The 27,644-nt window shown below is 43.1% G+C and overlaps 1 pseudogene; it reads left to right on the top strand.

Moving 5' to 3' along the window:
- Positions 1-18,068: 18,068 nt before the first annotated feature.
- LOC102864715 lies at positions 18,069-20,272 on the top strand (annotated as a pseudogene).
- Positions 20,273-27,644: the final 7,372 nt, after the last annotated feature.

The following is a 27,644-nucleotide window of genomic DNA, read 5'->3' as shown; positions in this document are numbered from 1 at the left end:
ATGGCTGGTTGGCACACCCTAAACCCTGCTTTCCTTTCCTGGGAACAAACAGTAAAATTGCAACAGGAAAGAGTCTCTTCGATTGGTTTAGCATTTAGTAGTTTATGGTCTGCATGTTGCTGTTTTTATGTGCTGTTGAGTCACCTGTGACTCATAGCGACCTTATGTACAATGGCTCTGAAACCAGCCCTGTCCTGAGCCAGTCTCACTGCTTCTGACACACCTACCCCCCACTGTCCCAGTTACTGTGTCAATCCATCTCATTTGGGGTCTTCCTCTCCTGTGCTGTCCCTCCACCCTAAATAATCTTCACCCCAACCTCAAGAAGCCAGAAGGATGTCTGGAAAACTTGGCTCCAAGACAATTGGTAATAAACTAGAACCACTTAGCAAGTTGAGGGCAGAGCAAAGAGTCAAATCTGGGTTAGCTGGGATATGTCTTGCAGAAAGTACCACCAGAGCGCTCCTTGGAGGCAAAGATGACAAAGCTTCACCTCACACACTTTGAGCATGTTGCTAGGAGGTTATTCCTTGGAGAGAGATTTCATGCTTGGAAAGGTGGAGGAGGGTCAGTGAAAGAGAAGACAACTCTCAACCATAGGAATTGGCACAGTCACTGTAGCAATGGGCTCAAGTATCTTAGAAATTATAAGGATGGCACAGGACAGGAGAGGGTTCAGTTCTGTGGTGCATTGGGTCATTATAAGTCATACTCTAGTTGATGACATCTAACAGCAACAATAGCAGCAGCAACAACAGCTCGTGTAGGATGGGGCCACGGCCTTGTGTTCTGAGCTCCCGTTGCTTCTCTTCTCGTCTACTTGTCTTGTAGGTTCTGTTCCTGTCGAACCCTCCCACAGAGCTTTCTTCTCCAGGCAATGCCATCTGGGAAAACCTCCTGCCTCCCCCTCCCCATTGGGTTCCCATTTGCTACTTTTCATGTCTTTTTGGAACATGCTTTCTATCTTCGCCTCCGTATTTCCTCTCCCACTTCTTTTTTCCTTTTGCATATTTTATTAGGATTTTACTTAACAAGTTGCAGGTAGATTTCATAAAGTCATGGTTCATCATCAGGAAGATGCACTGTGGGTTTTGTTGTTTTGGGTTTTTTTTTCATTTTAGAGCAGAACGATGTTGCTCTGGGACTCACTGGCTGGTGACCTTGAGCATGCCATTTTTTCCACCCTCGTTTTCCTCATCTGTAAAGTGGGGTTGATATTTGCCATTTTGCTTCTATCTCAGGCAACGGCGAGGAGAAATGTGCTCTCAGCAACATCAAATGATGCTGCGGTGACATCCTTGATACAGCCCTGTCCTTGATTATTGTCACCAAATTGTTGTCATCGTGCCCTTCCCTTGTCAGCACGAGGCATATGGTGGCAAGAATAATGAATTCCCCCACACGGCTGAGCAAGCTCAATGTACTTTCATTCATGTGGAAGAAAACGAAGCACCTCATTCCAATCTTTTGGGAAAAAGTCACACAAGCTGTGCCCTCAGGAGTGGGTATGGGGTGCTGTGACCCAAGCATCATTTATCATGCAGAAACATCTCTGAGCATTTATTGAGTTCCTCTTATGTATTAGATACCTGGGCCCATAGAGAGGACTAAAACTATTGTTGAGTTTAAGGTGCTTAAGGGGTAGCTGGGTTGGCAGATACATGAGCAAATGAAGTTTAGCAGCAATGCTTTACATTACAGAAAATGATAGGAGTAACAGAACAGGACATCATATTTTCAATCTTCCCAACTACCTCTCTGTCATCCAGCCGGCCTCTACCTCACCCCATTCCTGAGTTTGTTGTCTATGCTTACTGTCCACCCCTTTCTCTCATTACCCAATTTACTGACACCTGGTTCCCCAGTCTCATCAACATCACCAGTGAACTCTAAAGCCAATGAAGACTTTAAAAAAATAATTAATGATCTATTTCATTTCCTTTACTTTCATTCTGTTGTTTCTTTGTTGTCTGTTTCCTGTGGCTTTTCTCTTAACTCTCTGATCTCTCTCTTGGACTCCTTAGTTGGGAGGTCCCCTCTTTAGGGATCCATGCTCTTCTTGTCTTGGTCACTATAATACCCTTCTCACATTTTTTGTCCAAAAGCCCCAGTTAACCATCTTTGTTCTGACAGCTCTTTGATCTCTACCTCCAGTCTTCTCCTCTGTCCTGAGTGTCAGAGCCACATATTCAGCACTAAGTACCATCTCCTCTTGGGTGACTGGTAGGCAGCTCTATCTCAGTGCGTTTAAGACCCAGCTTATCATCTTCTCTATATTCTCTACACAGTCTCTTCCTCTATTTCTCATTTCAGTTGGAATGTTCCTTAGAACTGAGAGTGGTAAGACTTTATTTCACTTGCTTTGGACATGCTGTGAGGAGGAATAAGTACTGGAAAAGAACATTGTGCTTGGCAAAGTAGAGGTAAAAAAAGAAGACCTTTAATGAGATGGATTGACAGAGGGTGTAACAACGGGCTCAGATATGAGGTGTAGGAATGGGCAGTGTTTCTTCTCATTGTACATCAGATCACTATGAATCAGGACCAACTCAATGGCATGCAAACAGTCACAACAATAACCATGTCTCATATAATTTCTCGAATCAGAAGCAGACAGTGATTCATAAGCCCTGCTTCAGTCTTACTATATATACTCAGCAATCAATCCTTTATATTTATTCATTTATTTCTATCACCTATCATCACTTTCCACTTGGACTATTTAAACTATTTTCCCATTTGTAGGCCAGACTTTACTCATTCTATTTTTTTGTTGTGAATCTAGCGTGATCTTTTAAAAGTGTACCTCAGATGTCGCTCTTCTGATTAAATCTGTCTAAAGGCTCCAATTATCCTTGGATTAAAGTAAAATGCACTAATGCACTTAGTCCTCACTTATCAACATGATTCTATTCCAAAGACCAGATCATTATATAAAAATCAGTGTTATGTAAAAGTAAAGAGCAGTCACATCAGATCACATTATGGAATATGACTACTCCATAATATAATTTCCAAATCACATCAGTGCATAACTGCAGACCCACTGAGAACCATAGTCCAGCTAGGCTGACACATAACCTTAACCATCACAGCCAGTGATACTCTCACCTTACACCTTGGCATTTAATCCTGCAAGATGTACGGTGTTAATACACAAAATAATCAGATAGTAGACCTTTTAATCTATTGTATGTGAAATGTGAAATGTCAAATAGTAAGATAATAGGTGAGGAATAATTGTGAAGAAATTTTAAAAGCTTACTTAAGTTCATATTGAGTCATGTCTTTGGGCCAAAGCTAATTTTGATTCCTTTATGTTAAAGTAATTAGGGAGAAGGTTCAAGGCACAAAGACACAGAGCCAGGCCTAAAGAATTCCCTACCATATCTCTGCAACCTATGCACAGTGATAGCAAATAATAGTCAGATGTTATTCAACTGGCTTCAGCCCTCTGCTCATGATATGAACAGTTTTGTATACTTGTATTTTATTATTTATTTCTTTCCTAATCTATTTCTTTTGTGGAGATGGTCACACTTGGAGACATTTTGCTAGTAACAGGTTACCACCTCAAAGGTTGAAGATATTTTGATGCATTCATTACCTCTCAAGTGACACATCTGGCTGATTAGCCATGATGATCTTTGGTAACTCCACTATGTAATTTTATGTGAATTTAAGACATTAACATTAATCAGGGATCCAGCATAATTTTGACACAGGAAATTTGTAAAGATACATACAGATAATGCCTGATATACTGGAATTACGACACGCCAGATTCTCATTCTGCCCAACTCTTGTCAATCCTCAGCTCACAGCTCAAGTGCACTTTTCCAGGGAGATATTCCCTGAGTCTGGGTCCTTAGAGAAAGGACTAATGCACACAAGGGATGTACTCTGAGCAGGGCCTGGCTCTCAGTAAGTGCTGAGTGAGCCATAATCATCATTATATCACTTTCACCCTTTAGTATAATTACTTGTCCCAATTCTGCTAAACTGTAAACTTCCTAAGAGAATCGTGCATAGCTCTTTTCTGGTGCCTGTGTCCCTGCATGCAACACAGAATTAAGACCATAACAGAGGGCCAGTAAGTAGTTATTGAATAAGAATACTAAGCATGTGAATAAATGAGTGGAGAAAGCAATAGATAAAGAAATTATTAAGGGAGTGTACTGAAGTATAGGAAAGGTGTGAGACTGCATTGGTCAAGCAAAGTAATTTTTTTTTAGTGCTTTTATTTTTTTTCCTCTCTATTTTTGTTGTGTCTACGACTTGATGGCATTAAACAACAATAACAATGACGATGACCAAGAGAGAACTACGTTGGCCTAGTGGAAAGGAAGCTGTGCTACCGAGCTGAAGGTAGGTGATTTTCATCTGTGGCCCTCTGCCAGGTTCAAATTGTCTTCCTGTCAACCATTCTTCTAGGAGGTATGGTACTGGTCTGTGCGTTGCTGTACAGATGTAACTTGTGGTTGCTGTGATGCTGAAGACTGTGACAGTGATGTGCCAATCGTGGTAATGGGCACCCATGGTGGACAGTGTTGGCCGGAGCTTCCGGACTAAATCAAACCTGGAAGCAGGAGAGGCATCCACTTCCAAAATGGCTTGCCTCCAGAAACTCTATGTACGAACAGTGCTCAGGCCGTTCATTCATAGGGTCACTATGAGTCGTCTACGACTCGACGGCATTAAACAACAACAACAACAACAACATTCTTGTTGTGTACCATCAAATTGGATCCAACTGGCACAGAAGGAGATTGCCCTTCTTTCTCCAGTGGAGCATCTGGAGGATTTGATCCATGCACCTTCAGGATTGCAGTGCAGCTTTTTGCCACTAGGCCACGAGAGCACCAAAAGAAAGTATCTTAAAGCAGCTGGAATTCAGCTGGACCTTTAAGGCTGAGCAGGAGTCCCCCAAAGAGTGAGGGGGGAATGCTGAGAGAAGTGCAGCAGCATGGTCATAGCCAGGGACATGGTGAGGGCAGAATGCACATCAGCCACAATGAGGAGGACACCATGAAATAGAAAAAAGGCGCTGCAGAAAGGGAGAAGAAATTGGCAAATCATGTTCCAGGTAAAGGGTATACTGTTAGGATACATAGGGAACCACGGCAAATGACTAGGAAAGTCACTTCTCCGAAGAGGATATAGAAATGAGCAATGTGGTTGTTAGGTGTCGTACCTGCCCTGTGCCATCCTCATTACCTCTGATATACCTGAGCTCATTGTGACAGTCACCACATCACTCCATCTCATTGAATGTCTTCGTCTTTTTTGCTGATCCTCCACATTTCCAAGTACGGTATCTTTTTCCAAGGACTGGCCCCTCCTAAAAATATGCCTCAAGTATGTGAGATGACTTTCACCATCCTTGCCTCTAAGGAGTACCTAGTTGCACTTTCCCCAAGACATATTTGTTTGTTCCCTTGGTAGTTGGTGGTATATTCAGTACTCTTCTCCAGCACCACAGCTCAAGGCATCAGTTCTTCTGTCATTCTTATTTGTTGGCCTGCTCTCAGATGCATAGTAAGTGATTGAAGAGACCACGTCCTGAATGAGGCACATGGTAAGTTTTCAAACTGACATCATGTAAAACAGTGAAAGCCACTGTGAAAAGAGAGTTTTCTAGTTACCCAAAAGGTGAAACACAAAGTTTCATTGGCCCCAGTGATTCTTTTTTCTAAAACAACAACAAAAAAAACAACTTTGTATTGTGATTTGAGTGAAAGTTTATAGAGCAAATCATTTTCCATTCAACTATTCATATGTGTTCTCTTTTAGAAATGAATTCTAAGCCCCACATTGTAACAGTGCTCCTATCATGTCTTCCCTAGGATTCTCGTTTTAATTCATCCTACTAGCGTCCTCCTTCTTGTCTTCTGAGCTTCATCTCTGAGTAATCGCTACTCTTTTGCTCCTGTAGGCTTTATTGTACTAAGGAGTAAGCAACTTCCTGGTGTTATTGTTCACTTAATGTGTTGTTATATGCCTTCCGGTGGGATCTGACTCATAGCTGACCCTCCAGCATATTTTCAGTCAGTAAATCACAGGGCAGGAGATTACCTATCTTTCTCTCACAGAGCAGTTGGTGGATTAGCAATGAGTGTTTCTGAGTTGACAGCGCAGCTCTTTACTGCTTAGCTAACAGAGCTCCTTGGTCATCTTTTAGGTTTGGTTTGTCTATGGTTTGGCTCAAAAATTGAACCACAGTTCCGTTTCAGACTCAAAGAGTGATTAAGGGTCATAAACTCTGGGTTTCCATCAGTCTCTAACAAACTAGTCAGCCTTGTCATCTTTGACTTTTAGTTTTGTTTGTACTTTCTTCTCACTGTATCCAGGAGCCTCAATTACGATTCCTTTCAGCGGTGGTAGCTGGACACAATCCAGTTCTTCTGGACTCAAGTCTTAGAGGCCAAGGATCATGTAGGACTAGTGATTCCCACTTCTAAGTGCCTGTCCAAGAGAACTGAAAAGGTATAGCCACAAAAACAGTACAAGAATGTTCATACCAGCATTATTCATAATTGCTACAAAGTGCAAACAACACAAATATGTGTCAAGTGCTGAACAGATAGACCCATTGTGATGTATCCAGACAATGGAAAATTATTCAGAAATAAAAAGGAATAGAGAACACTGATAAGTGTTACAAAATAAATCAACATGCAAAACAGAAGCTAATTGACAGAACTGAATAAAAAAAGAGATCATGTTGGAAAAGATGGAGGAGCAGGGAAAGAGAGAAGACCCTTGGTGAGCTTGCGTTTCACACAGTGACTGGAAGAGTGGGTTTGTCTAGCAGAGGTCGTGAAAATGGTGTGGGATAGGGCAAGGTTCCAATCTGTGAGGTTCCATCATAGGGTGGCTGTGAGCTTTGGTTGACTTGATAACACCTAATAACAACAGTAGTCACAAAAGGCAATTATTGCATTCATAAAAAACATTAGCATTGGAAACTCTTTAGCAAGTTTCCACTAAGTGCATTAATAGTTGCCAAGAGCTGGGGGGACTGACTATGAATGGAGGTGAGGGTTTCCTTTTGAGAATGAAAAGATACTGAAACATAACAGGATGTCTGTTGCACAACTCTGTGAATATGCTACAAAGTTCTGAACTGCTTACTTTGAAATGGTGAACTTGATGGCACGTGAAATTAGATCTCATCAAAGCTCAGAGAGAGAAGCAGTGAGAAGGATCATTTACCAGCACAGTGTGAGGTGTGGCTGGGAGGTGGGCTGGAGGGTGCAGAGCCCATGAGGAGCCCTGGGAATATCCTGAGTATGGGTCTGGGCTCTGGGAGGACACACACTCTTGGCCGGAATGTGTAAGGTGGTTTTGGCGTGGGAATCGATGTGGTCATCTTCTTAGTGCCTCTAATGCCTTTGGATGGTGGTGTGGGTGAAGAATATTGATTATACAACAGACTGCCAAAAGAATAGTTTTATTTGTCTTGGAAGCAGAGCAGCTAGAATGCTCCTTTGAGGTGAGGATGTAGAAGCTTTGTCTCCCATACTTTGGGGATGTTCTCAGGAGAGACTAGTCCTTGGAGAAGGATACCATACTCAGTAAAGAGGAGGGCCAGTGAGAAAGGAGACCCTTAAAGAGATGAGTTAACACAGGGGCTGCACTAAAGGGGTTCGATGTACCAATAACTCTGAGGATGACAAAATTAAGCAGTGTTTTGTTCTGTTGTAAGCAGGGTTGCTATAAGTCAGATCAACTTGACAGGAGCAAACAATGAGAATACTATCTTCTTAGCAATCAAGCATATCTGTGCTGGGGCTTGTGTGGCATGTGAGTTCAAAGACCTAAATAACCTACTGGAGGCCATGGCACTAGAGACATTAACGCCAGTGTCAGATGGATCTCAGCAGAAAGAAAAGAGTACCAGAGGGATATTTATGTTTCACTGATTATGCAAAAGCATTTGACTATGTAGAGCACAACAAATTGGGAGAATGGGAATCCCAGAACACTTGATTGTGCTAATGTGAAACCTATACTGGGACCAGTAAGCTGTTCTCAGAATAGAGCAGGGAAACACTGCATGGTTTGAAATCAGGAAGGGAGTGCATCAAGGATGCATCCTGTCTCCATACCTTTTCAATCTATATGCAGAACAGATCATTCGGGAGGCTGAGCTCAATGAGAAGGAATATGGCATGAGGATTGGAGTAAGACTAATAAACAACCTATATTATGCAGATGACGCAACCATGCTTACTGAAACTGAGGAGGACCTGAAGTGCTTGCTGCAGAAGGTCAAGGACTGTAGTCTTCAATATGGATTGAAGCTCAGCATCAAGAAGATAAAGATTCTCACCACTGGGCCAATTTGCAGCACCATGATGGATGGAGAAGAAATTGAGGTTGTTAACAGTTACAGCTTGCTTGGTTCCACAGTCAACACTCTTGGCACCAGCAGTCAGGAAATCAAAAGATGAACTGCATAAGGTAAATCTGCTGTCAGGGACCTCTTCAGGATACTGAGAAGCAACAATGTCAGTCTAGAGACTAAGGTGTGCCTGATCCAGGCCATGGTCTTCACAATTACTTACTATGTCATCTAGCTCCATGGGAATGGTCCTAGTGGAAGGCTAGTCATATGGAATCTAACCCTAGCCACAAACTGATTTGTCACCACTGGGAGATCTAGTTTTCTATTTTAGGATTTGAGACATAGGCAGAGTCTTGGTTATACAATGCCAGAAAATAGAGTCCTGAGGATGCTGGTGCCAGACTTTTTTGTGTCTCCTTGCCTTCTGAAAGTCTGAGGGTTCAGGGCTGTTCCATGGATGTTGTGAGTTGTCCAGATTCCCCCTAGAATTCTTTCTTGGGCTCCACTGACTGGCAAGTATCTGAAAAGCCATAACCAGACTCCTACACCAGTCAGCACAGACTAGAACAGCCAAGCTCTGTTCAGCCTCAGGGAAAGATAAGCTCAGTTACTCAGGAGCTCAATCACAGGTACTGGGGCCACCCATAAATTGCATTTGTCTTACGTGAGGTTTGTATAACAAAAGCCCTGTATTTGAATATCTCTCATGTTCTGTTTCACAAAACTCACACACCTCAGGGTATTCTGGTAGCCCTGCTGGAAGGAGCACGTATTGAGAAGGAAAGGGAAAATGGTTTCTTCCAGTCTTGGGTCTGTGAGAAGGAGCAGGAGACCAAGGGTGAAAGGTGTATCAGCTCGTGGGTTGGCAGCTCCTCTGACCTCTCTGAGTATGTTCAACAGCAGCCAGGCCCTGGAGTCCTCACAGGGGCCAGGCAGCCCATTATGTCTCCCTCTCATGTACGGTGTAACCTTCTTTGCCATGATGTGAGGCTCAATGGCCTTGCTGTTGACTCTGTGGGGATAAGATCAAGTAAAGCCATTTACAGAGGGAGCTCTGGTGGCCTAGTGGATAAGGCATTGTACTGCCAACCCAAAGGTACGCAGTTTGAATCTACCAGGTACTCTGGAAGAGAAAGATGGTCATTCTCCTTCAATGTATTGCCTATGGAAATCTGCTGGAGAGTAAGTTATGAGTGGGTTCTGACTTGGGGTCACATAACAGCAACCACCACCACAAGACCAATTACTTGAATGAGAAAGAGAGAGAAAAATATTTGTTGAATAGTTTAATTTGGTCTCAATAAAACCAGCTCTGTTGGGTTGGACAAATCCTAATTCTTGACAAAGAAAACCTACGGGATATCAAGTATGACCTTTGTCCTCTTGTTAAAAAACATCCCAGCTGTACCTCCATGGCCAGACTGGGACGTGCTGTCTAATTGATGCCCTGAGGGACTGACAGAATGAAGAGGAAGATGCTGGTGTCCTAAAAGCTGGTGCAATAATTAGATCAGAAGGGTTTTTAGCAACTGGTGAAGGGTGAACAAGCAGGTGATGTAAGTCACAGGAGTTGCCTAGGGACATGGAGGGAGACAGAGTAATGAGAGGGAGCTGGTAGAAGGACCAACACGCGTGAATTTCAGCTAGGACTTTGAAGATAGTCATTTCAAACCTTCTTAAGAACAAGAGGTCCTAGAAAAGGATACTAATCAGCCAGCAAATATTCACATATTCATAAAACACCCACTTGGTACAAATATGAACAAGAAATATAGCTTATGCAAATTAGACCTTTCCATCATTTCTAAATAATTTCCTACCCATATGGATCCTGTTGCTTCAACCAAATGATACAACTTGTCATTGGCCCCTGTCCTCCTTCACTTTCCGTGAGCTGCAACCACTCAGGGGCTGTGTGAAGGCCCAGTGAGCTATGCGATTTCTGCTCTGGTGGGTGCTGATTAGTCCACACTGGACCCTCGAGCACACTCTTCTTGTCCCTGAAAAGAGGACCAGGAATCTCAACACTGGGCACTGAGATGAGGGGATATGACTCCAGAGATGTTCCGGTCTTATCATTTGATGGAATCATGGCCTCCTAAGTGCTACTTTCCAGTTAACATTGTACAGATTGCCCCAGTCTCTGGAAGCTTCTGTGGCAAGAGGACACTGTTCTGACTTCAGTTCTGAGTCTTGCATCACTAGCCAGTGGTGGATTCAAAGTCTCACTCTCAATCACACTCTAAATTTCCCTGGATGAAAGCTGTTTTCTGGTTCGGAGAACATTTTCATGTTTTGACCAATTCCAGTAGCTCACTTGCATGTGTGCCCACACGTCTGCTCCCTGATGGACAAAAGGGATCAGCCTCAAGTCCATGGTAACCTCTCCACTTCTGCACAAGGCCAGTGTACCGCACACCCTAGGACATGGCGCCTGCCTTCTCTGTTCTCCTCTTTTATTATCCTAACTTTCCTTCTAAATTGGTCTTGGGTATCAAGGTGTAAGGATGCTCCCTTAGGGAAACCACATGGGGTGCTTGAGAATGGTAAAGGGAGTTTCACAGGTAAAGGGAAAGGGAACATTAGTCCAAGTTAACAGTGTTTACATATGGCCCGAGTCCACAGAGAATTCCCTTCACATACCCAGTCCACATAGCATCCATCTCTGTGGTCAGAAAATGTCTCACTGGAGTCTGTTATGTGCTGGGCTTTATTCCAGAAACTGGGGCGACAGCTGGGAAGACAGACAATCAATCCTACATTCTGGAGCATTTTATTGGAAGAGGGTAGGGCAGGCAAGCCAGTTAATACATGATGCTCAGAACGTGACAAGGGCTATAAAGAATGCACAGTGAATGGGGGGCAGTGATTGGGTGTGACAGGAGGAGCGGGGTGCCCTTCATGAGAATTCAGCAGAGAAACCTGTGTCAAGTGCTTGCTCACAGATGTCCCATCATCCTTCAGAGCCCAGGCCAAATGCCCCTTCTTCCAGGATGCATTTATTCACTTCCTTGCCCTGGTCATTTCCTCTTATGAACTTTTTCAGCACTAGGAGCTCTTTCTTATTTAAACACACCAGCATTTCCGTTTTATATTATTTCAAAATATAGAAATAGTTAAAAATGCTTTTGTATTGTTCTAAGACATTGTAGAGCTGTGAGGGAGGCATGTTTGCCTTCCTGGGTCACTGCTGGGAACAGGGCAAATGCTTATTCAGTGAAAATTGCATGAACAGATATAGATCCACTCCCAGATCTGCTCTTCTTCTTGGGTTTCTTAGCTCAGGATGGCACTTACCTACACGCTGGTTTCCAATCTCCTTTTTTATTAACCTTTGCCTTCCATGTGCTGTCCATTCTCCTCCCTTTCCAGTCTCTGGGTCCTTCCTTTTCATCCCTTGACCAATGAGTGAAGACCAGCTCTTACTGTGGATCTACTGCCAATTTCCATTTCCCCGTCCCACTGTTGCACTCACTGCACCATTTTACTTTTAGCTGTGTGTCTTGTTAAAAGTATTGTTTTTTGAATGTTGCTGTTTTATCATTTGTTCTGGGAGTCCATCATTATTATTTTATCAAAAAGAATTAGTTGACACTGAACTATTTCAGAAATATAATATAATCAAGAGACAACGGTGAGGAAGGAAAAAGTTGAAGCTGCACTGATGGCATTGGTAAAAACTAAGGTTCCATTAATTGATGACATACCAAGTGACTTGTTTTAACAAACAGATACATCCCTGGATGCACTCACTAGTGTATGCCAAGAAATTTGGGAGCCAGCTACTGGTCAATTGACTGGAAGAAATCCATATTTGTTCCCATTCCCCCAAAAAGTAATCCAACAGAATGTGGAAATTATCAAATAATATCATCAATATTATATGCAAAGAAAATTCTGTTGAGTATTATTTAAAAAAAACAATTGGAAGCATATGTTGCCAGGAAGTTGCCAGAAATTTGAGCTGAGTTCAAAAGAGGCTATAGTATCAAAGATATAATTGAGGATCTTGACTGAAAGCAGAAAAATATCAGAAAGATGTTTACTTGTGTTTTACTGATTATGCAGACATTTGACTATGTGGATCATAACAACTTATATGACTAATTTGAGCAGTATAGGTGTCCTGGAACACTTAATTATACTCATGAGAAGCCAATATGTAGACCAAGAAATCTGTTTTCAGAATAGAACAAGGGAATGTGCCATGGTTTAAAATTAGTATTGTATCCTTTCTCCTTACCTATTGAATCTGTTTTCTGTGGAGATAATTTGAGAAGCTGGACCATATGAAGAAGAGGATTGGAGGAAGACTCTTCAACAAACTACTATGCAGATGACATAATCTTGCTTGCTGGAGTGAGGAGGATTTAAAGCACTTGCTGCAGAAGACAAAGACTATAGCTTTCAATATGAGCTGCATCTCAATGTGAAGAAAACAAAAATCCTGACCACAGGACTAATAAGATATAAAAATAGATGTAGAAAAGTTTGAAGTGATCAGTGTTTCATTTTACTTGGATCCACAATTAATACCCATGTTAACAGCAGTCAAGAAATAAAAAGATGTGATGAACTGGGAAACACTAGCACTTCAAAGTGCTAAAGAGCAAGGATGTCCATTTAAATGATCTGGCCATGGTCTTCTCAATTACTTCCTATGCATCTGAAAATTGGACAATTTATGAGGAAGATCAAAGAAGAATTGACATCTTTGGATTGTGATGTTGGGGAAGAGTACTGAATATTCAATTGGCCGCCAAAAAAGAGACAAGACTCTCTTAGAGGAAGTGGAACCGGTGTGCTCCTTAGATGCAAAGATGGTGAAATTTTTTGTCTTACATACTTTGGGTATATTGTCAGGAGAGACCAGTCCTTGGAAAAAAAAGACATTTGCTTGGAAAGCTGGAGGTTCAGAGAAAGAGAGGACAACTTTCAAGAAGATTGATTGACACAGTGACTGTAATAATGAGCTCAAATGTATCAGAGATGAAGAGAATGGTATGGAATAGGGAAAAAATAGATCTATTGTTCATAGGATCGCTATGAGTCACTACTATCTAGTTCCAAACTTCTTGTCACTCCAATCAGAAATTCTTTATTCCTTAAGTAACAACTTCTCCTTTCCCCTGTCCCCAACCCCCAATAACCACTTATAAACTTTTATCTCTATGCATTTGCGTATCTTAAATATTTCAAATAAATATAATAATACTGCATGCACATATAAACATATATAACTTGGTAGAAGGAAACAGAAAGCATGTAATTCAAACCCTACATATTACTATTCTACTTCTTGTTGTTGTTGTTGTTAAGTGCCGTCGAGTCGTAGGCGACTCATAGCGACCCTATGAAGGAGAGTCCTCAACGCTTGGGTGTCTCTAATTTTCTCTGCAGGTTCATAGGGTTTCCGGAGGCAAGTTATTATGGAAGTGGATGCCACTCTTCCTTCCAAGCTTGTTTTAACCGGGAGCTCCACCCCACTCTCTGTCCACATTGGGTAACCAGCCATTAACGCATTTGGCACATCAGTGCCACAGTGTTCAGCCTCACAGCAACCAAAAGTGATCACTGTATGGCAACTTGTACACCAGAGCTATACGACCTAGAGGAATGTCTGAACAAAAACAATGAAAGAAAGGCCCAAGGGCCACAGATTATTCTACTTAAGAGTACATTTTTTTATTTCCTTGTATATATCACACACACACACAGAGTATTATTGATCCCTGTTCATAGTCACCTTCCACAGGGCTTTCTTGAGGCTGTGATGTCCTAGTGGTAAAGAGTTACACTATCAATCCAAGGTCACATGGTTCGAATCCACCAGTTGTTCAGTGAGAGAAATAGGAGTTCTCATAGAAATCTGCTCTCATGTGATTCACAGCCTCTGAAAAGCCACTGGAAGGTCAGGTATGAGTTGGTTCCAACTTGATGGTACATAGAGTGTTAATGACAAATATTTAGGAGAGAAGACTGACCACCTTTCTCCAACAGAGTGGCTGTTAGAGTTGAACTACTGACCTTTCAGTTAGTATCGTAATACATGATACACTATATTACCATATATATACACATATTTATATTTCAATATACTGACTTATTTCACTCATAATATTTTCTTTTTATATCATTTTTAAAAATTGTGATTTTTAACAACTTTACCGAAAAGTTGGCTTTTCATTCATTCATGCATTTGCACATTTTCCTACCTCCCCCTCCTCCAGTTCACTTTCTTTTTTCCCCTGTTTTTAATGTACATTTATTGTTGCACGATTTCCTCCTCTTCCCTCCCTTCCCCCTCCCTCCTCCCTGCCTTTCACCTCCCCCAGTCCACTTTGCAATGTTCCTCTTATTCTGGACTGTTATCATACAAATAATGCCTAATTTCATATTCCTTTTAAACAGTTCTTTCCTCCATCTGTTCCAATGCAATGTTCATTTCCTAGTTTCCACCCAACCGCCCACGTCAATCCCATTTTATAACAGTGGTGCCATGTAGTATTTGTCCTTTTGCGACTGAAATATTTCACTCAGCATAATATTTTCAATCCATGTTGTAGCATGCATCAGGATTTCATTTCTCTTTATGACTGAGTAATGAAGTTTTTGAAAGCAATTTTTGAAAATTTACTGGGAGACAGGTGCTGTTGTTCATCAGCTTACCTCATGGTCTGTGCTTAGAGGCAGCATGTGTGAGGGTGACTAGTGTGGACCAGATCACCTGGACTCAAGACCAACTCCATCACATTGAGCTGTGTGGCCTTGGGTAAGTGAGTCCTCTCAGCCTCAGCTACCTCATCCATAAAAGGAAGACCTTATAAATCTATTATGATCATTAAAGGAGTTTAATAACTCTAAAGCCTTTATAACAAAACCCAACTCTTAGGATTGCTTACTAATGTCTGAGAAAACCAACATAATCACAAAATAATTTTGCTTTTTTGTTAACTTGCATCTTTCCCAGTACTGGGAACATATATGAGTTTTGTCCATGATAGAGAAAACCATGCTTTATGAGTTTGGGGATTGGTTTTTGTTTGTTTTGTACTGTTAGCTTGGAGGTCCAGTGGTGCAGGAACACGAGTTCGGATGAAGGACCATATGACAGGAAGTTCTTACCATGGTGGGTGGCGCCATTCTCCTATCTGTGCTAGCACATGGTGACTCAACCAGACACTCTCAGGGGCACCCTTACTCAGTTGTGGCCCTGCCACCTTCAGCTCATGACCTGCCCTATGGGAAGGCTCCTTGGAGCACAGAGGCCCTCATTTCAAAAGCAATCACTGGGCCATCCTGATGGACCCTAGTAGGCTCTGCCACTCACCACATCTCAGCCTTTGCTATGCCTCATGGTGGGAGGCAGCCATGGGAGGGCACGCAGGACCAGGGGGCACTTCATTAGTCTTGAATGAACACGGAGAAATATCCTTTGTTTTCTACCCTCTTGATGCCACCATTCCACTTTTTAAATTGCACCGATGTACATTTCCGCCTCCCCTTTTTAAAAAAAACGTATATGTCTTTGTTCATATCAAGGAGAATTTGGGAAAAAGTAAATTTTAGTCTTTGATCTCAAATCCCATTTTGGAACTGAATTTTCCACAGTCTCCTGGTGGTCTCCTTTTCCCTCTCCCTCTCTCAGAGTTTCTGCAGCTTGAGGAAACTTCTAGAAGCAGCCTGACCCACACCCTTTTCTAATAAAGTCCTTTAGTGGTATCTACTTCATGGGAGACAAGGACACAAGTAAAAAAAGGCCCCACCTCAAGCTCTCTCCAGTTCCTGTCTTGCCATCCCCAACTGTCCAATCACATGGTACCCCCTTTGTGACATATTGTTTCTTTTATGACTTCCTGTTTTCTGACTCCTCTGCCAGAAATCCTTACCCTGTATCCTGTATCCTCACAGGCCTGTCAGACTCCCACTCATCCATCAAGACCTAGCCCAGGCAACTTTCTCTGGGACTCAGCAGTGTTTTGGAGGCCAGCATCAGTGATTCCACTAAAGGTATTTCCAGAGGCTTTGTGGCTATTTAGCCATCAGCTAGTTCCCTTCACTGAACTATCCTTTGAGAGCTGTAACAGTGCTTGACATAGGAAATAATACCCAAGGGTCTTTTTCTAGTTAAGGGTCTAGTTAAGTTAGATAGTTAAAGGTCTTAACTAGCTCCTAGTCCCCCCCCCTCCCTCCTCTGCCCCAGCCTGAGGTTTGCCTACTTGGTTGACTGCCTGAAATTCAGGATTTCTGAGGAATGAAATTCTCTAGCTTCCTCTGTCTCTTGCCCTAGCTGTTTGGTAACCCTGTCTGGTTCTAACCCTACTTGTCCTGAGGAGTCCCCACTGTTCCCTCTGTAGCACTGACTCAGCACCTTCCTGCGTAATGACAGAGACACAGGAATGTCCAAACACTGAAAACCACTCTCCCCAGACAGTCTTCATGATAGGGTGGGGTCATTTATAATTCATGTGAAGGACATCTGATACACAGTCTTCTATCAGCCAGCCGTCTGCATTTAAACTCCATTCCCATCAGTGCTAGGCGCACCCTGACTTGCATGTTAATGGAGCCCACACCATACCAAGGAAGGAGGAATGCCAGCACATGCTCACTGGTGGTTGTTTGCATGAGAACAATTGTCTGTCTCTCTGTGGATGACCAAGGAGAGATGTGGAAGTGGTCATGGCTTTGGAATCAGACAGGACACTCTAAAACAGGATAAAACCTTGGGCTTAAAATACTGCATTCTTTCTTGTATTTGTTTGAGAGGGTGGATCAGAGAAAGAAAGGAAGCTGCTTAGAGAAGCTGTTCAAAACCAAGCAGAATGAGGAAAAGTTGATGTAGAGTCGGTGGGTGTGGCCAGAGAGTGAAAACTGTGGTACAGTTTATGCACTAATTGAAAACTAGAGGTTGGAGTCTACTGAGGCACCTTTAAAGTAAGACCCGGTTGTGCTTTCCCAAGAAATCAACCACTGAAAACCCTTTAGGTCACTGCTCTGTACTGGCACACATGAGGCTGCCATGATTTGACGTTCCACTTCCGAAACAGCTTGCCTCTGGAAACTCTATGAACTTGGAGAAGCAATGAAAGTTATACAAGTGTTCAGGTCTTTTGTTCATAGGGTTGCTATGAGTTGTCTACAACTTGATGGCACACAACAACAGTAGGGGATAAGGGGGCTCAGGTGGCTTAGTGGAAAGGAGCTGAGTTACCAACCCGAAGGCACATGGTTCGAATCCACCAGTTTTCTGTGGGAGAAAGACAATCTCCTCACATGAGTTACTGTCTCTGAAAACCCAATGGAATGTCAGCTACAAGCTGGTTCCAACTTGATGGTATACAAAACTAATACCAACAACAGCAGTAGGGGGAAAACTTTGGTGGTCTAGTGGCTAGGAAGATGAATTGTTAACCCAAATGAGGAGTCTCTTTGGCAGTTTGAATCTACCAGTTACTCCAAGGGAAAAAGATAGGCAGTCCCCTCTGGTGTGATTTGAAAGCCTTTGAAAATCCACTGGATGATCAGCTATAAGCCAGCTCCAACTTGATGGCAATGAGTTTGAGTGGTTTTGGAGTAAAGGAAAACTTGGAATGTTATTCTAGATCTTAAATTGCCAAGGTATGTGGGAAGCTATTATTATAAGAATGTGAAAAAAAAATTTAAAAAAAAAAGAAAAAAAGAGTTTGCGAACCGACCAGCTGCTGCAGCAGGGCCCATGGCGGACACCCAGTACATCCTGCCCAATGACATCGGTGTGTCTAGCTTGGACTGCCGCGAGGCCTTCCGCCTGCTGTCACCCACAGAGCGCATCTATGCCCATCACCTGTTGAGGGCCGCCTGGTATGGAGGCCTGGCTGTGCTGCTGCAGACCTCCCCCGAGGCTCCCTACATCTACGCCCTGCTCAGCCGCCTCTTCTGTGCCCAGGACCCTGACCAGCTGCGCCAGCACGCCCTGGCGGAAGGCCTCACGGAGGAGGAGTATCAGGCGTTCCTGGTCTACGCTGCTGGCGTCTACTCCAACATGGGCAACTATATGTCCTTTGGTGACACCAAGTTTGTCCCCAACTTGCCCAAGGAGAAGCTGGAACGGGTGATCTTGGGGAGCCTGGCTGCTCAACAGCACCCTGAAGAAGTCAGAGGCCTCTGGCAGACTTGTGGGGAGCTCATGTTCTCTCTGGAGCCGCAGCTTCGACACCTGGGGCCGGGGAAGGAGGGCATCACCACCTACTTCTCTGGGAACTGTACCATGGAAGATGCCGAGCTGGCACAAGACTTCCTGGACTCTCAGAACCTTAGTGCTTACAACACACGGCTCTTCAAGGAGACCGGCCAGGATGGGCAGCCCCGCTATGAGGTGCGGCTGGCGTCCGTGCTTGGCACAGAGCCTGCTATGGATTCTGAAGTGACTTCCAAGCTGAAGAGCTATGAATTCCGGGGGAGCTGCTTCCAGGTGACCCGGGGAGACTACTCACCCATCCTCCACAAGGTGGTGGAGCACCTGGAGAAAGCCAAGGCCTACGCAGCCAACAGTTACCAGGAGCAGATGCTGGCCGAGTATATGGACAGCTTCACGCAGGGCTCCATCGAGGCCCACAAGAGGGGCTCCCGCTTCTGGATCCAGGACAAAGGCCCCATAGTGGAGAGTTACATCGGGTTCATCGAGAGCTATGGAGACCCATTTGGTTCCCGGGGAGAGTTTGAAGGCTTCGTGGCCATGGTCAACAAGGCCATGAGCGCCAAGTTTGAGCGGCCGGTGGCGAGTGTGGAGCAGCTGCTGAGGGAGCTGCCCTGCCCCCCCGGCCTTCGAGAAGGACAAGTTCCTCACACCTGACTTCACCTCGCTGGATGTCCTCACCTTCGCCGGCTCCGGCACCCCTGCAGGCATCAACATCCCCAACTATGACGACCTGAGGCAGACAGAAGAAGGCTTTAAGAACGTGTCGCTGGGCAACGTGCTGGCAGTGGCATACGCCACGAAGAGGGAGAAGCTCACCTTCCTGCACGAGGAGGACAAGGACCTGTAAGACCCCTGGAAGGGGCCCTCCTTCGACGTGCAGGTGGGGCTGCATGAGCTGCTGGGCCACGGCAGTGGGAAGCTCTTTGTGCAGGATGAGAAAGGAGCTTTCAATTTTGACCAGGAGACTGTGATTAACCCAGAGACTGGGGAGCAGATCCAGAGCTGGTACCAGAGCGGGGAGACTTGGGACAGCAAATTCAACACCATTGCCTCCAGCTACGAAGAGTGCCGGGCCGAGAGCGTGGGCTTCTACCTCTGCCTCAACCGTCATGTGCTGGAGATCTTGGGCTTTGAGGGGGCCGACGCGGAAGACGTCATCTACGTGAACTGGCTCAACATGGTTCGGGCTGGGTTGCTGGCTCTGGAGTTCTACACCCCTGAGGCCTCGAACTGGAGACAGGCCCACATGCAGGCCTGCTTCGTGATCCTGAGGGTCCTGCTGGAGGCAAGTGAGGGCCTCGTTACCGTCACCCCGACCACAGGCTCCGAGTCCGCCTTGACCGCAGCAAGATCTGGTCTGTGGGCAAGCCCGCCCTGGAGCGCTTCCTGCGGAGACTGCAGGTGCTGAAATTCACAAGGGATGTGGCCGGAGGGCGGGCCCTGTATGAGGGGTATGCAGCTGTGACGGACGCGCCCCCTGAGTGCTTCCTCACCCTCAGGGACACAGTGCTTCTGCGCAAGGAATCTCGGAAACTCATCGTTCAGCCCAACACTCGCCTTGAAGGCTCAGAAGTCCAGCTCCTTGAGTATGAAGCCTCAGCTGCCGGCCTCATCCGATCCTTCTCCGAGCGCTTCCCGGAGGATGGGCCGGAATTGGAGGACATCCTCACCCAGCTAGCTGCGGCTGAAGCCCAGCCGGGTTCTGGAAGAGCCTCACTGAGGTCCCGGCTGGCCAGGCTTGAGGAAGATTCATGTGGCCCTTCCCCCAACTCCACATCAAACCAAGGCTGGGTGAACCTCGTCAGTGTGAGAGGCTAGAGCTGGACCTTGGTGCTACCTGGACTGAGGATGGTGGCACTAAGCCTTCCCGTTTGTTTACCAAATGTTTCCCCTCTGGGATCATGTGTGAGCTGCAGCGCCAGCCAGGGAGTGGGCAAGATAGGGCTTTTAATCCTGTTTTAGATGAAACATGAGCTATGTGATGTGGCCAGATCATGCAGGTGGTACATGACAGAGCCAGGACACTACCTTCTTGCCAAATGCAGAGCTCTTCATGTATTAATTTTATAACCATAAAAATAAATCTTAGGAAACCCCCCCCAAAAAAAGAATGTGACAAATTCTGACTGTAGCGCAGCACTGCTCAGTTTATAAATGACTGTATACCTAATATTTAATCATAAAATGTATCACTTCTTATGAAGAATTTATTCCGTTTACAAATATAAATATTCATACAAAACACTCGATCTGTAATAATTACATTTGCATAAGTATAAAGTGAAACAGAGCTAAACAAATAGAAATTCAAATAGAAGGGAAAGTTAGAGTATGTGACTCTTAGTTGGAATATAAGTCCTACTGAAGGCAAAAGAGCTTTTGTGGCCTAAATGTAAAGAACTGTGCTGCTGTCCCAAAGGCAGAGAGAGGGTTTGAATACACCAGTTGCTCCTTGGAAAAAAAGATGGGTAATAATTTCCTCCCGCTCAATTGATAGCCCCTGAAATACTGACTCTACAACTCATAACAACAGCAGTAACTATGTATTAGATATTCCAAACATAAGTATTAAAAACCGACAGAGGTTATGAGGTTATGTTTTTCTTTCCTGCTAGATTGGCATGGAAGTCCTGCCACACAGGGTCATTATACAGCTGATAGCAAGAAAGAACCCAAGATCCTTTTATTTAGTTATTTTATGTTCTTTAACCATCTTATCTTCAGGTTTCTGTACAGTTTATTACCCTAATCATATTCTATCTAGAAAGGCAGGAGAAGGCATACATAACTTCCTCTTGCATATTTTTGGCCAGAACCTACCCCAAGACCATATCTGCCTGCAAAGGAGGCTGGGAAATGTAACCTATTGTTATGAGTGCTCACATGGTTAGCTAAAATTCCGATTACCATGGAAATAGGAAAATGTGGTGGAATGTTTTCAAAGATGGACAGCGAAATTCCTCTCAACCCTGTAAATCTGGTTTTTCTTACCAAGAGGTGGAGTCTATTTCACATACATTTGTGACTTGCTTTCAGTAACTTCAGAACTTGGTGTTTTTCTAGGTTTCCAAGAGGCCTGGAATTTCCTCTGTAATCATCGAGGATCAAGAAATAAAAAAAGCTTAGTGGAAGTTACTATAAGATGAGAGACAGAGTAGAGATAGACCCCCCTAGGCTCCAGTCATACCAGTCACCTTTGCTGAAGAAAGGGCCAAATCTGGCTCCTAGCTTGCTATAGTCATATGTCCCCAGAGGACACCATGAGAAACAGAACAGTAAAAAAATCCTTTGGATCTTGAGAACGAGTAAATTCTTTCAGATCACTTGGTATTCTCTTTCATTGCCATAGATTTGGAACCAATTCACAGCTCAACAGGTTTTTTGAGGTTGTAAGTCACATGGATGGAGCTTGCCCATGTGTTTTTTTACTTACTCAGTATTAATGTAGTTTATTAAAAAGCAATAGAAGATACAATTTAAAGGGAGAATAAAGGGACAACTGCTAGCTTCAATCATGAAATTTCATGAACTCTTGTATTTAACAACTACTTGGAGAAGTTACTGCAGGTTTTCTTGTTTTAAGAGGTTGTTGCTATTGTTAGGTGATGTCAAGTATAATTCATGATGATCTTATAAAGACCAGATCTGAGCCCTATCTTGTGTCAAGATCCTATCTTGTGCCAACCTCACCATATCTGACACTCTGAAGCTTACTGCTTTGTCAATCTACCTGCTGTAGACACCGTGTTACTCCACTCTCTTTCACCATCCTCCCAGCCTTGCAAGCATAATGCTTTTATCCACAGAATAGCCTTTCCTAGCAGCATGCCCAAAGTATGCAAGATAAAGCTTTGCCATCCCTGCCTCCCAACAGTACTCTCGTTGGACCTTCTCCAAGACATATTTATTTGTTCTTTCGTCAGTCCATTGGGTATTCAGTACTCTTTTCCAACATCACATTTCAAAGGCATCAATTTTTCTTCTGTCATCCTTATTCACTGTCCAGCTCTCAGTAGCATAGCAAGTGAAAAGACCTGGTCTGAATCAAGCACACCTTAGTTCTCAAACTAAGATCATATTCCTCAGTAATTTGGAGAGCTCCCTAACTGCGGATTTACCCAGTGCAATACGTCTTCTGATTTCCTGACTGATAATTTTAAGAGTATTGATTGTAGATCCAAGTAAGATGAATTTGTTGACAGTTTCAATCTTTTCTCCTTCTATTATAATGCCATCTATTGGTCCAGTGATAAGAATTTTATTTTCTTGAGCTTAAGATACAACCCACATTGACGGCTGTTTGATCAACAGTAAATGTTTCAAGTTTTCCTCACTTTGAGGAACCAAGGTTGTAATCATCTGCCTACTGAAGGATATTGTTGAGTCTTTCTCTAAGCCTGATGCCCCATTCTTCTTCATAGAGTCCAGCTGCTTGAATAATTTACTCAGCATACAGATTGACAAGGTATGGAGAAAGGATACAACCCTGACACATGCTGAGTTAGGTGAAGGCATGAAGTTATCACCTTCAGTATACACTGAAGATCTCAACCAAGAACTAGTTTTAGATTAAGACTAAAGACTAGTCCTTGAGTATCTGGCTCAAAATATCTAGTGGGAAGATTTTGACATTACCTCTCCCAGTGTGCTACAAATATAATTATCAACAGAGAGCAAGAGACATGAAGGGAACTTACTAACTTCCCATTGGGAGCCCAGACTGAGAGGTAGCCTGTTCCTAAAAATTAGAAGAAACCTCCAGTGCTACTAAACTACGGTGGGAAGTGAAAGAGTATATTATGAAAGAAATATTTTTATGCTACTTCGGAATTCTAGGAACATGATGGGAATATTTTTTTAAAATCCTAGTCAAAACCACTCTATGAACTTTGATAAATGTCGATAGTTGTAAAGGGGTTTCAAGCCTTTTGTTCATAGGGTCACTATGAGTTGTGCTAGACTCGAAGGCAATCAACAACAACAACAGAATTATAATGCAAGACATGGGAAATTAAAGGAAACAAAACTGGCAAATATGAAAGAAAAGTCTCTCTTTTGAAGATGGTATGATCCAGGCATTAAGAAAAAAAAAATCCCAGAGACTCAACAAAAATCCTAGAGACTCAACAAGAAAATGAAGAAAACTAAAAGAAGAATTCAGCAAAGCAGCAGGGTACGAGAACAAAATTTAAAAAATTGATTTCTCTACACTTTTAATAAAGAGAACTCTGAAAAGAAAATCAGGAAAATAATGCCTTTTATAATAATGGTAAAATGTTTAATGTTTAAAATGAAATCTAGTCATAAGCTTAAAAAACTTTTTCCAATAGGGTGAAAAGAAAATCTTCTGACTGGGGAAAAAGCATTTGTCAATACCATCTCAGACAAGGGTTCTCATAACAAAAGTTTGCAGAATGCTACTGGGCTTCCAGAAGAAAAAGATTGATGATCCAGTTACAAAATAGGCAAAAGACATGGAAAAACCTCACAGAGGAAAACACTCAGATGGCCAACAGACACATGAAGAAAAGCTCAAAATTGTTGGCAATAAGAAAGATGCAAATCAAAACCACAATGAGATACTATCTCACCCCAGTAACAGTGGCAATGTTTAGCAGGACAGCAAGCAATGAATGCTGGAGAGGATGTGGAGAGATTAAAACTCTCATACACTGTTGGTGGGATTGTAAAATGGTACAGCCACACTAGTAGGCAGTTTGGTGTTTCCTCACAAAGTTAAACATAAAAACTCTGTATAACCCAGCTATTCGACTCCTAGGAATACACCCCAAGGAAATGAGAACTGAGACACAAGCAGAGATTTGGACACTAATGTTTATAGCAGTGTTATTCACCATCTCAAGAAAGTGGAAACAGCCCAAATGTCCAACCACAACCAAATGCATTGAGAAATTATTGTACATTCACACAATGGAGTACTATCCAGCACTCAGGAGCAATGAAAAATACTGCGTAACTTAGGAGAGACTGGAGAGCAGTATGCTGAGTGAACTAACTTAGTCTCATAAAGACAAATAGAGCATTATGCTGAGTAAACTCAATTTCATAAAGACAAATACTGTATAAGACAAATATTGTAAAAATAGAAGGATAACTAGTAAAACAAGTATGGGAATCCAAGAGGGGAGAGGGTGGGAGTTGAGGAGTGCAGATGGATAGAGGTGAAATCACAGGGTTGCACAATTTGGTGGGTAGAGGAAAGGGGTAAAGGAAATGAGAAAGATCTAGCAGGGATCTAAAAAGATGTGATAATGGTGGGCATAGTCTAATGGTGATTAATTTTATAAAATATAATAAATGGGAATGATTGTATGAAACACAATGTATACAAACTGTAAGCAAACCAATATAAAATAGAAATTTAAACAATAGAAATCTAACCAGAGGCCATAAAAGTCCTCTACAGAGAAAGCTATATAAACTACTACTACAAGAAACTTCTAAGTGCTAAAGAGCAATGACCAATTTAAAGACTCAGGTGTGCCTGATCCTCGCCACAGTATCTTCAATTGCTTCCAGTATATCTGAGAATTATACAATCGATAACGATGACAGAAGACCAATACATGCCTTTGAATAGCAGTTCTGGCAATATGGATCATCCCACGGATTGCCAGAAGTACAAACGAGTCTATTGTGGAGGAAGTGTGACCAGTGGTGCTCTTAGAGGAAAGGAGAGGGAAACTTTGTCTCATATCCTTTGGGCATATTGTCAGGAGGGACCAATCCTTGGAAAAAGACCCTTTCCTTTCCCAGAATGATGTCTTTTGTTGTAAATGTTCTTAAAATGGGATCACTTGTTTTTTAAATTTTTTTCTTTTGTGCACGCTGGAATAACAGATGTTTGTTTGCTTTCTTGATGAATATATTCCACCCAACAGATAATTTGAAAATTTAATAAAATTTATAATAAAGTTCTTGTGGCTACTATTTTTGTTCCTTTATCTGCCATCATTAATTCATATTTTAAATAAAACAAACTCAAGTTCAAGGATTGGAGAAGGGGGTATAATTTATATATGTGAAGGTATGCATATTACTTTATATCTCTTGTAACTTCAGATCACCTATGATATCAATCTGGAGAATAAAGTGCGCCTAATCCAGGCCCTAGTCTTTGCAATTACTTGCTATGTGTCAGAAATCCCTGGACAATGATCAGGGATGATAGAAGGAAAATTGATGCTTTTGAGCTTTGATGCTGGAGAAGAGCAGTGACTACACAACAGACTGCTAGGAAAACAAACAAGTTCATCCTAGAGAGGGTGAAAACCAGCTACTCATTGGAGGCAAGGATTCTGAGCTTCATCTGACATACTTGTGGACATGTTGCAAGGAGGGACCAGTTCTTGGAGAGGGACGTCATGCTTGGGAGGTGGAGGGACAGCGCAGGAGAGGAAGACCCTAGATGAGATAGATTGATTCAGTGACTGGGATTATGCGAGTAAGTGTGTCAGAGAAAATAAGATTGGCACAGGGTTTAGAGCAGGGTTTAGGGCTGTTGCACACAGAGTCACTATGAGTCGTAGGCAACTCGACAGCACACAACAACAACAACAACACTGATTGGGTGCCCAAAGGTAAAATGACAGGACGTGGTGAGTTAGTAGACTCATGGTGACTGAATGCCAAGGAAGAATGTAGGTTTTAGGTAATGTGACATATTGACTATGAGATCAGAGAAGCTGGAGGAAGTGGAAGTGTAAAAGACAATTTTGAATTTAAGTTTAGACATGTTCAGCTTGAGGCATCACATCTCTAAGAAGAGATGTCACATTGTTGTTGTTGATTGATGTCAAGTGGAACACAACTCATAGTGACTCCATGAACAAAAGACCTAATGCCTTTCTGTAAGTTTCTCCAAGTTCATAGACTTTTCATAGGCATGTGGTTCAGGAAGTGGATGCCACTCCTGCTTCCAAACCTATCCTACCACTGGGAGCTCGACCAAACACTGTCCACATTGGTAAAATCATTATGGTATTTGATGCCCTGATGGCACAGGTTCAGCATCACAGCAAACCCAGATTACCTCAGTACAGCAAATTGACAAGGAGTGACATACAAAGTGGAAGAATGTGCCTCCCAAATAAAGCAACACTAGCCTCACTTAGCAGTGGTTAAGTGTTGTCAAGTTGAATACATAGCGACCCTATGAACAAAAGACATGAACTCTGTTCTATAATTAACATCATTTCTTTATGTTTATGGAGTTTATGGAGTTTACAGAGCATCTGGTGTAGGAAATAGATGCCACTCCTTCTTTCAAACCGGAATCAATCTGGAGGTCCTCCAAACAGTGTGCATGATGGGTAACCCTCATGGCATTTGATACAGCTATAGCACAGTGCTGAAACTGAGGAGGACCTGAAGCACTTGCTGCAGAGGGTCAAGGACTGCAGCTTCCGATATGGATTGAGGCTCAATGTCAAGAAGACAAAGATTCTCACCACTGGACCAATTGGCAGCATCAGGATGGATGGTGAAGAGATTGAGATTGTTCTCAGCTTCAGTTTGCTTGTCTCCACAGTCAACACTCTTGGCACCAGTAGCCAGGAAATTAAAAGATGTATTGCCATGGGAAAGTCTGCTGTTGGGGACCCTTCCAAAGTTCTGAAGAGCAACAGTGTCTCTCTGGAGACTAAGGTGTGTCTGATACAGGCCATGGTCTTTGCAATCACTTGTTATGTATCAGAGAATTGGACAATGACTAGGGAGGATAGAAGGAGGGTTGATGCCTCTGAGCTGTGGTGCTGGAGAAGAGTGTTGAGGGTACAGTGGACTGCTAGGAAAACAAACAGATTCATCCTGGAAAGGGTTAAACCGGGTGGCTCCTTGGAGGCAAGGATTCTGAGGCTTCATCTTACATGCTTTGGACATGTTGTAAGGATGACCGGTCCTTGGAGAGGGACATCGCAGGATAGGAATGCCCTCTATGAGGTGGATTGATTCAGTGACTGGGATAATCAGGGTGGGTGTGTTGGAGAGAGTGCAATTGGCACAGGACAGAGCAGAGTTTAGGGCCATTGTACATAGGGTTGCTATGAGTTGTGACTTGACAGCTCATAACAACAACAACAACAACAACAACAA

The sequence above is a fragment of the Elephantulus edwardii genome, unplaced genomic scaffold (assembly GCF_000299155.1).
Source record: "Elephantulus edwardii isolate Elephantulus edwardi_28Jun2011 unplaced genomic scaffold, EleEdw1.0 scaffold00066, whole genome shotgun sequence".
Lineage (NCBI taxonomy): Eukaryota > Metazoa > Chordata > Mammalia > Macroscelidea > Macroscelididae > Elephantulus > Elephantulus edwardii.
The sequence above is the reverse complement of the archived record's forward strand: the minus strand, read 5'-3'. Positions and strand labels throughout refer to the sequence as shown.